General features: G+C 63.4%; 7 non-coding genes across 7 annotated transcripts; all 7 read left to right on the top strand.

Moving 5' to 3' along the window:
- Positions 1–305: 305 nt before the first annotated feature.
- TRNAY-GUA (transfer RNA tyrosine (anticodon GUA)) lies at positions 306–394 on the top strand. Its single transcript is given in 2 exon segments — positions 306–342; positions 359–394. It is a non-coding gene; the product is annotated as a tRNA-Tyr (tRNA).
- A 1,857-nt stretch (positions 395–2,251) lies between these two features.
- TRNAY-GUA (transfer RNA tyrosine (anticodon GUA)) lies at positions 2,252–2,340 on the top strand. Its single transcript is given in 2 exon segments — positions 2,252–2,288; positions 2,305–2,340. It is a non-coding gene; the product is annotated as a tRNA-Tyr (tRNA).
- A 1,857-nt stretch (positions 2,341–4,197) lies between these two features.
- TRNAY-GUA (transfer RNA tyrosine (anticodon GUA)) lies at positions 4,198–4,286 on the top strand. Its single transcript is given in 2 exon segments — positions 4,198–4,234; positions 4,251–4,286. It is a non-coding gene; the product is annotated as a tRNA-Tyr (tRNA).
- Positions 4,287–6,143: 1,857 nt separating this feature from the next.
- On the top strand, positions 6,144–6,232 carry TRNAY-GUA (transfer RNA tyrosine (anticodon GUA)). The gene is given in 2 exon segments: positions 6,144–6,180; positions 6,197–6,232. It is a non-coding gene; the product is annotated as a tRNA-Tyr (tRNA).
- A 1,857-nt stretch (positions 6,233–8,089) lies between these two features.
- On the top strand, positions 8,090–8,178 carry TRNAY-GUA (transfer RNA tyrosine (anticodon GUA)). The gene is given in 2 exon segments: positions 8,090–8,126; positions 8,143–8,178. It is a non-coding gene; the product is annotated as a tRNA-Tyr (tRNA).
- A 1,849-nt stretch (positions 8,179–10,027) lies between these two features.
- TRNAY-GUA (transfer RNA tyrosine (anticodon GUA)) lies at positions 10,028–10,116 on the top strand. Its single transcript is given in 2 exon segments — positions 10,028–10,064; positions 10,081–10,116. It is a non-coding gene; the product is annotated as a tRNA-Tyr (tRNA).
- A 1,857-nt stretch (positions 10,117–11,973) lies between these two features.
- Positions 11,974–12,062, top strand: TRNAY-GUA (transfer RNA tyrosine (anticodon GUA)). The gene is given in 2 exon segments: positions 11,974–12,010; positions 12,027–12,062. It is a non-coding gene; the product is annotated as a tRNA-Tyr (tRNA).
- The last annotated feature ends 456 nt before the right edge of the window (positions 12,063–12,518 follow it).

The raw sequence follows: 12,518 nt of genomic DNA, 5'->3' as shown, positions 1-12,518 counted from the left end.
AGCGGGAGGCTGAGGCTCCCGGCTAGCAGGCAGGGGTAACGTCGTGGGCCCGGCGTTGCGTTCTTCCCTTGCGGCGTGCGGTGGCTGTTGGGGAGGCTTGGAGGGGCACGCGCGTGCGGGCTTCCCGTAGGCTCTTTGAAGGGTGGGTAGAGGAGGGAGCTTGGCCAGCAAGCCGGGCAGCTGCGTGCGTCTTCCTGCTGTGAGGGGGCGGGGCACCGGCAAGCCTGTACTTAGCAGTTAGTGCCAGTGGCGCGTCTGCCTCCCCGATCCCTTGAGTCACTCGGGCGGCCCGTCCCGCCTGCTTTCCTTCGATAGCTCAGCTGGTAGAGCGGAGGACTGTAGGCTTCCTTTCCTGGCTATCCTTAGGTCGCTGGTTCAACTCCGGCTCGAAGGAGTGGGCTTTTGTTGCCTTCCTTCCGTGCTCTTCTTTACAGCTCCCACTCTGGCCACGGCCGGGTTTTACTCCATTCGTGCCTCCGCGGCCGTGAAAGCACCACTTGCCGCCGCTTTCACCTACCACGCCGGCTTACTTTCTCGCCAGAGTTCCTTTTTCTTCATCCTCCCGCCCACGCTGCGCAGGCACCTAGCTATGGGTCTCAGGCTCCACGGGCAGCATTTAGCACCCTGGCGGCGGGGCGCCTTCGCCGTAAAATAGCCTGTCCGTGGCGAAGTCGCCAAGCTGTCTTTGGGGCTTTTCGCCATGGGGCAGACGTGCCGGGGAGGACGTAGTTTCCGGTGGCAAAGGAGGAGGGCGAGGTAGAGGGGAGAAGAAAAGGCCCTGCGGTCGCTGAGAGTCCCTTGTCCCTTGGGGTGAACCTACTGCGTGCGCCGCTGGCGGCGGGCTGTTCCGCTCCAGGTTGGAGCAGCGGGTGGCTTTCCCTCTCTCGGTCCGTCCTCCCTCCCTCGGAGCTGGGTCAGTGGAGTAGCAGGAGGGAGCGGGGCCATTCCTTTCGCTTTTGGGGCTTTTGTCCATCACGTTTGTGGAGCTGGCCTTTCTTTAGGCGAGCGTGATCGCACAGGGCGTGTAAAAGCCTTCAGGCGGAGGAGAGCCAGAAGCCCGACCTGGCGGAATTCCTGAAAAGGAGCTGCCGGGCCCTCGGTAGAGTCCGCGAAACTTCGGAGTCGTCGTCCCGTGCGCCGAATTGGCGGGCAGGGAGGCGGCTCGTCCCCTTCGCTTTGCCGCTTTCGCTCTTTCTCTGGTCATGGGCTGAGGCGTGAGGCATGCGCGGGCGATCAGGGCAGAGGCGTGCGTGAGTTTGTGTGCTGGTCTCTGGAAAGGCGTATTTTGTTTAAAGTCTACAGAGAGTGGAGTTGCGTAGTTTCCTGTGTCCCGCTTCCTTGCGGAGTGGAGGTCCTTCGCCAGGTGCTGTGGCAGCGTAAGGGTAATTTTTTTTTAGTGGAGTCAAGAACGCCCCGGAGGGTTTTCGCGGTGTGTTGGGATGAGGGGGCGTGGGAGAGGGCCCCTCCGGGCACGGGGGATTAGCTCAAAGGGTAGAGCGCTCGCTTCGCATGCGAGAGGCAGCGGGATCGACGCCCGCATCCTCCAAGCGGCCCTGGCTCGCCCGCGCCCCGTCCGTTTGCGCCCGGGCAGAAAGGAGCGCTCGCGGCTTCGGGGGGAGCCTTTTGTCCCGAGGGAGCGAAAGCTGCAGCTTCCCGCGCAGGAATTCTTAACTTTGCGAGGCTCTTGGCGTGTGTTCTTCCTGAGGTGGACGGGGGAGGCCGAGTCAGGCGGAATGTGTCAGTCCTAGAGGAAGGCGAAGGGAAATGGACTGCGCAAAGGTCATGGCTGAAAAGGCCCCTTTCTAGCCAGGCAGGAGGCTCCGGCGTGGGGCGTTGTTTTCCGTTGCCCCTTCGTCCGTATTGTGGGTGGGAATCGGGGCCGGGCTGCCAGCGGTGCGCTGCGGGGTGTGGAGACGAGCCGGGCTCCCTTGCGGGTGAGCGGGAGGCTGAGGCTCCCGGCTAGCAGGCAGGGGTAACGTCGTGGGCCCGGCGTTGCGTTCTTCCCTTGCGGCGTTGTCCGCGTGCGGTGGCTGTTGGGGAGGCTTGGAGGGGCACGCGCGTGCGGGCTTCCCGTAGGCTCTTTGAAGGGTGGGTAGAGGAGGGAGCTTGGCCAGCAAGCCGGGCAGCTGCGTGCGTCTTCCTGCTGTGAGGGGGCGGGGCACCGGCAAGCCTGTACTTAGCAGTTAGTGCCAGTGGCGCGTCTGCCTCCCCGATCCCTTGAGTCACTCGGGCGGCCCGTCCCGCCTGCTTTCCTTCGATAGCTCAGCTGGTAGAGCGGAGGACTGTAGGCTTCCTTTCCTGGCTATCCTTAGGTCGCTGGTTCAACTCCGGCTCGAAGGAGCGGGCTTTTGTTGCCTTCCTTCCGTGCTCTTCTTTACAGCTCCCACTCTGGCCACGGCCGGGTTTTACTCCATTCGTGCCTCCGCGGCCGTGAAAGCACCACTTGCCGCCGCTTTCACCTACCACGCCGGCTTACTTTCTCGCCAGAGTTCCTTTTTCTTCATCCTCCCGCCCACGCTGCGCAGGCACCTAGCTATGGGTCTCAGGCTCCACGGGCAGCATTTAGCACCCTGGCGGCGGGGCGCCTTCGCCGTAAAATAGCCTGTCCGTGGCGAAGTCGCCAAGCTGTCTTTGGGGCTTTTCGCCATGGGGCAGACGTGCCGGGGAGGACGTAGTTTCCGGTGGCAAAGGAGGAGGGCGAGGTAGAGGGGAGAAGAAAAGGCCCTGCGGTCGCTGAGAGTCCCTTGTCCCTTGGGGTGAACCTACTGCGTGCGCCGCTGGCGGCGGGCTATTCCGCTCCAGGTTGGAGCAGCGGGTGGCTTTCCCTCTCTCGGTCCGTCCTCCCTCCCTCGGAGCTGGGTCAGTGGAGTAGCAGGAGGGAGCGGGGCCATTCCTTTCGCTTTTGGGGCTTTTGTCCATCACGTTTGTGGAGCTGGCCTTTCTTTAGGCGAGCGTGATCGCACAGGGCGTGTAAAAGGCTTCAGGCGGAGGAGAGCCAGATGCCCGACCTGGCGGAATTCCTGAAAAGGAGCTGCCGGGCCCTCGGTAGAGTCCGCGAAACTTCGGAGTCGTCGTCCCGTGCGCCGAATTGGCGGGCAGGGAGGCGGCTCGTCCCCTTCGCTTTGCCGCTTTCGCTCTTTCTCTGGTCATGGGCTGAGGCGTGAGGCATGCGCGGGCGATCAGGGCAGAGGCGTGCGTGAGTTTGTGTGCTGGTCTCTGGAAAGGCGTATTTTGTTTAAAGTCTACAGAGAGTGGAGTTGCGTAGTTTCCTGTGTCCCGCTTCCTTGCGGAGTGGAGGTCCTTCGCGAGGTGCTGTGGCAGCGTAAGGGTAATTTTTTTTTAGTGGAGTCAAGAACGCCCCGGAGGGTTTTCGCGGTGTGTTGGGATGAGGGGGCGTGGGAGAGGGCCCCTCCGGGCACGGGGGATTAGCTCAAAGGGTAGAGCGCTCGCTTCGCATGCGAGAGGCAGCGGGATCGACGCCCGCATCCTCCAAGCTGCCCTGGCTTGCCCGCGCCCCGTCCGTTTGCGCCCGGGCAGAAAGGAGCGCTTGCGGCTTCGGGGGGAGCCTTTTGTCCCGAGGGAGCGAAAGCTGCAGCTTCCCGCGCAGGAATTCTTAACTTTGCGAGGCTCTTGGCGTGTGTTCTTCCTGAGGTGGACGGGGGAGGCCGAGTCAGGCGGAATGTGTCAGTCCTAGAGGAAGGCGAAGGGAAATGGACTGCGCAAAGGTCATGGCTGAAAAGGCCCCTTTCTAGCCAGGCAGGAGGCTCCGGCGTGGGGCGTTGTTTTCCGTTGCCCCTTCGTCCGTATCGTGGGTGGGAATCGGGGCCGGGCTGCCAGCGGTGCGCTGCGGGGTGTGGAGACGAGCCGGGCTCCCTTGCGGGTGAGCGGGAGGCTGAGGCTCCCGGCTAGCAGGCAGGGGTAACGTCGTGGGCCCGGCGTTGCGTTCTTCCCTTGCGGCGTTGTCCGCGTGCGGTGGCTGTTGGGGAGGCTTGGAGGGGCACGCGCGTGCGGGCTTCCCGTAGGCTCTTTGAAGGGTGGGTAGAGGAGGGAGCTTGGCCAGCAAGCCGGGCAGCTGCGTGCGTCTTCCTGCTGTGAGGGGGCGGGGCACCGGCAAGCCTGTACTTAGCAGTTAGTGCCAGTGGCGCGTCTGCCTCCCCGATCCCTTGAGTCACTCGGGCGGCCCGTCCCGCCTGCTTTCCTTCGATAGCTCAGCTGGTAGAGCGGAGGACTGTAGGCTTCCTTTCCTGGCTATCCTTAGGTCGCTGGTTCAACTCCGGCTCGAAGGAGCGGGCTTTTGTTGCCTTCCTTCCGTGCTCTTCTTTACAGCTCCCACTCTGGCCACGGCCGGGTTTTACTCCATTCGTGCCTCCGCGGCCGTGAAAGCACCACTTGCCGCCGCTTTCACCTACCACGCCGGCTTACTTTCTCGCCAGAGTTCCTTTTTCTTCATCCTCCCGCCCACGCTGCGCAGGCACCTAGCTATGGGTCTCAGGCTCCACGGGCAGCATTTAGCACCCTGGCGGCGGGGCGCCTTCGCCGTAAAATAGCCTGTCCGTGGCGAAGTCGCCAAGCTGTCTTTGGGGCTTTTCGCCATGGGGCAGACGTGCCGGGGAGGACGTAGTTTCCGGTGGCAAAGGAGGAGGGCGAGGTAGAGGGGAGAAGAAAAGGCCCTGCGGTCGCTGAGAGTCCCTTGTCCCTTGGGGTGAACCTACTGCGTGCGCCGCTGGCGGCGGGCTGTTCCGCTCCAGGTTGGAGCAGCGGGTGGCTTTCCCTCTCTCGGTCCGTCCTCCCTCCCTCGGAGCTGGGTCAGTGGAGTAGCAGGAGGGAGCGGGGCCATTCCTTTCGCTTTTGGGGCTTTTGTCCATCACGTTTGTGGAGCTGGCCTTTCTTTAGGCGAGCGTGATCGCACAGGGCGTGTAAAAGGCTTCAGGCGGAGGAGAGCCAGAAGCCCGACCTGGCGGAATTCCTGAAAAGGAGCTGCCGGGCCCTCGGTAGAGTCCGCGAAACTTCGGAGTCGTCGTCCCGTGCGCCGAATTGGCGGGCAGGGAGGCGGCTCGTCCCCTTCGCTTTGCCGCTTTCGCTCTTTCTCTGGTCATGGGCTGAGGCGTGAGGCATGCGCGGGCGATCAGGGCAGAGGCGTGCGTGAGTTTGTGTGCTGGTCTCTGGAAAGGCGTATTTTGTTTAAAGTCTACAGAGAGTGGAGTTGCGTAGTTTCCTGTGTCCCGCTTCCTTGCGGAGTGGAGGTCCTTCGCGAGGTGCTGTGGCAGCGTAAGGGTAATTTTTTTTTAGTGGAGTCAAGAACGCCCCGGAGGGTTTTCGCGGTGTGTTGGGATGAGGGGGCGTGGGAGAGGGCCCCTCCGGGCACGGGGGATTAGCTCAAAGGGTAGAGCGCTCGCTTCGCATGCGAGAGGCAGCGGGATCGACGCCCGCATCCTCCAAGCGGCCCTGGCTCGCCCGCGCCCCGTCCGTTTGCGCCCGGGCAGAAAGGAGCGCTCGCGGCTTCGGGGGGAGCCTTTTGTCCCGAGGGAGCGAAAGCTGCAGCTTCCCGCGCAGGAATTCTTAACTTTGCGAGGCTCTTGGCGTGTGTTCTTCCTGAGGTGGACGGGGGAGGCCGAGTCAGGCGGAATGTGTCAGTCCTAGAGGAAGGCGAAGGGAAATGGACTGCGCAAAGGTCATGGCTGAAAAGGCCCCTTTCTAGCCAGGCAGGAGGCTCCGGCGTGGGGCGTTGTTTTCCGTTGCCCCTTCGTCCGTATCGTGGGTGGGAATCGGGGCCGGGCTGCCAGCGGTGCGCTGCGGGGTGTGGAGACGAGCCGGGCTCCCTTGCGGGTGAGCGGGAGGCTGAGGCTCCCGGCTAGCAGGCAGGGGTAACGTCGTGGGCCCGGCGTTGCGTTCTTCCCTTGCGGCGTTGTCCGCGTGCGGTGGCTGTTGGGGAGGCTTGGAGGGGCACGCGCGTGCGGGCTTCCCGTAGGCTCTTTGAATGGTGGGTAGAGGAGGGAGCTTGGCCAGCAAGCCGGGCAGCTGCGTGCGTCTTCCTGCTGTGAGGGGGCGGGGCACCGGCAAGCCTGTACTTAGCAGTTAGTGCCAGTGGCGCGTCTGCCTCCCCGATCCCTTGAGTCACTCGGGCGGCCCATCCCGCCTGCTTTCCTTCGATAGCTCAGCTGGTAGAGCGGAGGACTGTAGGCTTCCTTTCCTGGCTATCCTTAGGTCGCTGGTTCAACTCCGGCTCGAAGGAGCGGGCTTTTGTTGCCTTCCTTCCGTGCTCTTCTTTACAGCTCCCACTCTGGCCACGGCCGGGTTTTACTCCATTCGTGCCTCCGCGGCCGTGAAAGCACCACTTGCCGCCGCTTTCACCTACCACGCCGGCTTACTTTCTCGCCAGAGTTCCTTTTTCTTCATCCTCCCGCCCACGCTGCGCAGGCACCTAGCTATGGGTCTCAGGCTCCACGGGCAGCATTTAGCACCCTGGCGGCGGGGCGCCTTCGCCGTAAAATAGCCTGTCCGTGGCGAAGTCGCCAAGCTGTCTTTGGGGCTTTTCGCCATGGGGCAGACGTGCCGGGGAGGACGTAGTTTCCGGTGGCAAAGGAGGAGGGCGAGGTAGAGGGGAGAAGAAAAGGCCCTGCGGTCGCTGAGAGTCCCTTGTCCCTTGGGGTGAACCTACTGCGTGCGCCGCTGGCGGCGGGCTATTCCGCTCCAGGTTGGAGCAGCGGGTGGCTTTCCCTCTCTCGGTCCGTCCTCCCTCCCTCGGAGCTGGGTCAGTGGAGTAGCAGGAGGGAGCGGGGCCATTCCTTTCGCTTTTGGGGCTTTTGTCCATCACGTTTGTGGAGCTGGCCTTTCTTTAGGCGAGCGTGATCGCACAGGGCGTGTAAAAGGCTTCAGGCGGAGGAGAGCCAGAAGCCCGACCTGGCGGAATTCCTGAAAAGGAGCTGCCGGGCCCTCGGTAGAGTCCGCGAAACTTCGGAGTCGTCGTCCCGTGCGCCGAATTGGCGGGCAGGGAGGCGGCTCGTCCCCTTCGCTTTGCCGCTTTCGCTCTTTCTCTGGTCATGGGCTGAGGCGTGAGGCATGCGCGGGCGATCAGGGCAGAGGCGTGCGTGAGTTTGTGTGCTGGTCTCTGGAAAGGCGTATTTTGTTTAAAGTCTACAGAGAGTGGAGTTGCGTAGTTTCCTGTGTCCCGCTTCCTTGCGGAGTGGAGGTCCTTCGCGAGGTGCTGTGGCAGCGTAAGGGTAATTTTTTTTTAGTGGAGTCAAGAACGCCCCGGAGGGTTTTCGCGGTGTGTTGGGATGAGGGGGCGTGGGAGAGGGCCCCTCCGGGCACGGGGGATTAGCTCAAAGGGTAGAGCGCTCGCTTCGCATGCGAGAGGCAGCGGGATCGACGCCCGCATCCTCCAAGCGGCCCTGGCTCGCCCGCGCCCCGTCCGTTTGCGCCCGGGCAGAAAGGAGCGCTCGCGGCTTCGGGGGGAGCCTTTTGTCCCGAGGGAGCGAAAGCTGCAGCTTCCCGCGCAGGAATTCTTAACTTTGCGAGGCTCTTGGCGTGTGTTCTTCCTGAGGTGGACGGGGGAGGCCGAGTCAGGCGGAATGTGTCAGTCCTAGAGGAAGGCGAAGGGAAATGGACTGCGCAAAGGTCATGGCTGAAAAGGCCCCTTTCTAGCCAGGCAGGAGGCTCCGGCGTGGGGCGTTGTTTTCCGTTGCCCCTTCGTCCGTATCGTGGGTGGGAATCGGGGCCGGGCTGCCAGCGGTGCGCTGCGGGGTGTGGAGACGAGCCGGGCTCCCTTGCGGGTGAGCGGGAGGCTGAGGCTCCCGGCTAGCAGGCAGGGGTAACGTCGTGGGCCCGGCGTTGCGTTCTTCCCTTGCGGCGTTGTCCGCGTGCGGTGGCTGTTGGGGAGGCTTGGAGGGGCACGCGCGTGCGGGCTTCCCGTAGGCTCTTTGAAGGGTGGGTAGAGGAGGGAGCTTGGCCAGCAAGCCGGGCAGCTGCGTGCGTCTTCCTGCTGTGAGGGGGCGGGGCACCGGCAAGCCTGTACTTAGCAGTTAGTGCCAGTGGCGCGTCTGCCTCCCCGATCCCTTGAGTCACTCGGGCGGCCCGTCCCGCCTGCTTTCCTTCGATAGCTCAGCTGGTAGAGCGGAGGACTGTAGGCTTCCTTTCCTGGCTATCCTTAGGTCGCTGGTTCAACTCCGGCTCGAAGGAGCGGGCTTTTGTTGCCTTCCTTCCGTGCTCTTCTTTACAGCTCCCACTCTGGCCACGGCCGGGTTTTACTCCATTCGTGCCTCCGCGGCCGTGAAAGCACCACTTGCCGCCGCTTTCACCTACCACGCCGGCTTACTTTCTCGCCAGAGTTCCTTTTTCTTCATCCTCCCGCCCACGCTGCGCAGGCACCTAGCTATGGGTCTCAGGCTCCACGGGCAGCATTTAGCACCCTGGCGGCGGGGCGCCTTCGCCGTAAAATAGCCTGTCCGTGGCGAAGTCGCCAAGCTGTCTTTGGGGCTTTTCGCCATGGGGCAGACGTGCCGGGGAGGACGTAGTTTCCGGTGGCAAAGGAGGAGGGCGAGGTAGAGGGGAGAAGAAAAGGCCCTGCGGTCGCTGAGAGTCCCTTGTCCCTTGGGGTGAACCTACTGCGTGCGCCGCTGGCGGCGGGCTGTTCCGCTCCAGGTTGGAGCAGCGGGTGGCTTTCCCTCTCTCGGTCCGTCCTCCCTCCCTCGGAGCTGGGTCAGTGGAGTAGCAGGAGGGAGCGGGGCCATTCCTTTCGCTTTTGGGGCTTTTGTCCATCACGTTTGTGGAGCTGGCCTTTCTTTAGGCGAGCGTGATCGCACAGGGCGTGTAAAAGCCTTCAGGCGGAGGAGAGCCAGAAGCCCGACCTGGCGGAATTCCTGAAAAGGAGCTGCCGGGCCCTCGGTAGAGTCCGCGAAACTTCGGAGTCGTCGTCCCGTGCGCCGAATTGGCGGGCAGGGAGGCGGCTCGTCCCCTTCGCTTTGCCGCTTTCGCTCTTTCTCTGGTCATGGGCTGAGGCGTGAGGCATGCGCGGGCGATCAGGGCAGAGGCGTGCGTGAGTTTGTGTGCTGGTCTCTGGAAAGGCGTATTTTGTTTAAAGTCTACAGAGAGTGGAGTTGCGTAGTTTCCTGTGTCCCGCTTCCTTGCGGAGTGGAGGTCCTTCGCGAGGTGCTGTGGCAGCGTAAGGGTAATTTTTTTTTAGTGGAGTCAAGAACGCCCCGGAGGGTTTTCGCGGTGTGTTGGGATGAGGGGGCGTGGGAGAGGGCCCCTCCGGGCACGGGGGATTAGCTCAAAGGGTAGAGCGCTCGCTTCGCATGCGAGAGGCAGCGGGATCGACGCCCGCATCCTCCAAGCGGCCCTGGCTCGCCCGCGCCCCGTCCGTTTGCGCCTGGGCAGAAAGGAGCGCTCGGGGGGAGCCTTTTGTCCCGAGGGAGCGAAAGCTGCAGCTTCCCGCGCAGGAATTCTTAACTTTGCGAGGCTCTTGGCGTGTGTTCTTCCTGAGGTGGACGGGGGAGGCCGAGTCAGGCGGAATGTGTCAGTCCTAGAGGAAGGCGAAGGGAAATGGACTGCGCAAAGGTCATGGCTGAAAAGGCCCCTTTCTAGCCAGGCAGGAGGCTCCGGCGTGGGGCGTTGTTTTCCGTTGCCCCTTCGTCCGTATCGTGGGTGGGAATCGGGGCCGGGCTGCCAGCGGTGCGCTGCGGGGTGTGGAGACGAGCCGGGCTCCCTTGCGGGTGAGCGGGAGGCTGAGGCTCCCGGCTAGCAGGCAGGGGTAACGTCGTGGGCCCGGCGTTGCGTTCTTCCCTTGCGGCGTTGTCCGCGTGCGGTGGCTGTTGGGGAGGCTTGGAGGGGCACGCGCGTGCGGGCTTCCCGTAGGCTCTTTGAAGGGTGGGTAGAGGAGGGAGCTTGGCCAGCAAGCCGGGCAGCTGCGTGCGTCTTCCTGCTGTGAGGGGGCGGGGCACCGGCAAGCCTGTACTTAGCAGTTAGTGCCAGTGGCGCGTCTGCCTCCCCGATCCCTTGAGTCACTCGGGCGGCCCGTCCTGCCTGCTTTCCTTCGATAGCTCAGCTGGTAGAGCGGAGGACTGTAGGCTTCCTTTCCTGGCTATCCTTAGGTCGCTGGTTCAACTCCGGCTCGAAGGAGCGGGCTTTTGTTGCCTTCCTTCCGTGCTCTTCTTTACAGCTCCCACTCTGGCCACGGCCGGGTTTTACTCCATTCGTGCCTCCGCGGCCGTGAAAGCACCACTTGCCGCCGCTTTCACCTACCACGCCGGCTTACTTTCTCGCCAGAGTTCCTTTTTCTTCATCCTCCCGCCCACGCTGCGCAGGCACCTAGCTATGGGTCTCAGGCTCCACGGGCAGCATTTAGCACCCTGGCGGCGGGGCGCCTTCGCCGTAAAATAGCCTGTCCGTGGCGAAGTCGCCAAGCTGTCTTTGGGGCTTTTCGCCATGGGGCAGACGTGCCGGGGAGGACGTAGTTTCCGGTGGCAAAGGAGGAGGGCGAGGTAGAGGGGAGAAGAAAAGGCCCTGCGGTCGCTGAGAGTCCCTTGTCCCTTGGGGTGAACCTACTGCGTGCGCCGCTGGCGGCGGGCTGTTCCGCTCCAGGTTGGAGCAGCGGGTGGCTTTCCCTCTCTCGGTCCGTCCTCCCTCCCTCGGAGCTGGGTCAGTGGAGTAGCAGGAGGGAGCGGGGCCATTCCTTTCGCTTTTGGGGCTTTTGTCCATCACGTTTGTGGAGCTGGCCTTTCTTTAGGCGAGCGTGATCGCACAGGGCGTGTAAAAGCCTTCAGGCGGAGGAGAGCCAGAAGCCCGACCTGGCGGAATTCCTGAAAAGGAGCTGCCGGGCCCTCGGTAGAGTCCGCGAAACTTCGGAGTCGTCGTCCCGTGCGCCGAATTGGCGGGCAGGGAGGCGGCTCGTCCCCTTCGCTTTGCCGCTTTCGCTCTTTCTCTGGTCATGGGCTGAGGCGTGAGGCATGCGCGGGCGATCAGGGCAGAGGCGTGCGTGAGTTTGTGTGCTGGTCTCTGGAAAGGCGTATTTTGTTTAAAGTCTACAGAGAGTGGAGTTGCGTAGTTTCCTGTGTCCCGCTTCCTTGCGGAGTGGAGGTCCTTCGCGAGGTGCTGTGGCAGCGTAAGGGTAATTTTTTTTTAGTGGAGTCAAGAACGCCCCGGAGGGTTTTCGTGGTGTGTTGGGATGAGGGGGCGTGGGAGAGGGCCCCTCCGGGCACGGGGGATTAGCTCAAAGGGTAGAGCGCTCGCTTCGCATGCGAGAGGCAGCGGGATCGACGCCCGCATCCTCCAAGCGGCCCTGGCTCGCCCGCGCCCCGTCCGTTTGCGCCCGGGCAGAAAGGAGCGCTCGCGGCTTCGGGGGGAGCCTTTTGTCCCGAGGGAGCGAAAGCTGCAGCTTCCCGCGCAGGAATTCTTAACTTTGCGAGGCTCTTGGCGTGTGTTCTTCCTGAGGTGGACGGGGGAGGCCGAGTCAGGCGGAATGTGTCAGTCCTAGAGGAAGGCGAAGGGAAATGGACTGCGCAAAGGTCATGGCTGAAAAGGCCCCTTTCTAGCCAGGCAGGAGGCTCCGGCGTGGGGCGTTGTTTTCCGTTGCCCCTTCGTCCGTATCGTGGGTGGGAATCGGGGCCGGGCTGCCAGCGGTGCGCTGCGGGGTGTGGAGACGAGCCGGGCTCCCTTGCGGGTGAGCGGGAGGCTGAGGCTCCCGGCTAGCAGGCAGGGGTAACGTCGTGGGCCCGGCGTTGCGTTCTTCCCTTGCGGCGTTGTCCGCGTGCGGTGGCTGTTGGGGAGGCTTGGAGGGGCACGCGCGTGCGGGCTTCCCGTAGGCTCTTTGAAGGGTGGGTAGAGGAGGGAGCTTGGCCAGCAAGCCGGGCAGCTGCGTGCGTCTTCCTGCTGTGAGGGGGCGGGGCACCGGCAAGCCTGTACTTAGCAGTTAGTGCCAGTGGCGCGTCTGCCTCCCCGATCCCTTGAGTCACTCGGGCGGCCCGTCCCGCCTGCTTTCCTTCGATAGCTCAGCTGGTAGAGCGGAGGACTGTAGGCTTCCTTTCCTGGCTATCCTTAGGTCGCTGGTTCAACTCCGGCTCGAAGGAGCGGGCTTTTGTTGCCTTCCTTCCGTGCTCTTCTTTACAGCTCCCACTCTGGCCACGGCCGGGTTTTACTCCATTCGTGCCTCCGCGGCCGTGAAAGCACCACTTGCCGCCGCTTTCACCTACCACGCCGGCTTACTTTCTCGCCAGAGTTCCTTTTTCTTCATCCTCCCGCCCACGCTGCGCAGGCACCTAGCTATGGGTCTCAGGCTCCACGGGCAGCATTTAGCACCCTGGCGGCGGGGCGCCTTCGCCGTAAAATAGCCTGTCCGTGGCGAAGTCGCCAAGCTGTCTTTGGGGCTTTTCGCCATGGGGCAGACGTGCCGGGGAGGACGTAGTTTCCGGTGGCAAAGGAGGAGGGCGAGGTAGAGGGGAGAAGAAAAGGCCCTGCGGTCGCTGAGAGTCCCTTGTCCCTTGGGGTGAACCTACTGCGTGCGCCGCTGGCGGCGGGCTGTTCCG

Source organism: Pelodiscus sinensis, chromosome 2 (assembly GCF_049634645.1).
Source record: "Pelodiscus sinensis isolate JC-2024 chromosome 2, ASM4963464v1, whole genome shotgun sequence".
NCBI lineage: Eukaryota > Metazoa > Chordata > Testudines > Trionychidae > Pelodiscus > Pelodiscus sinensis.
Note: the sequence above shows the minus strand (reverse complement) of the source record. Positions and strands in the feature narration are given on the sequence as shown.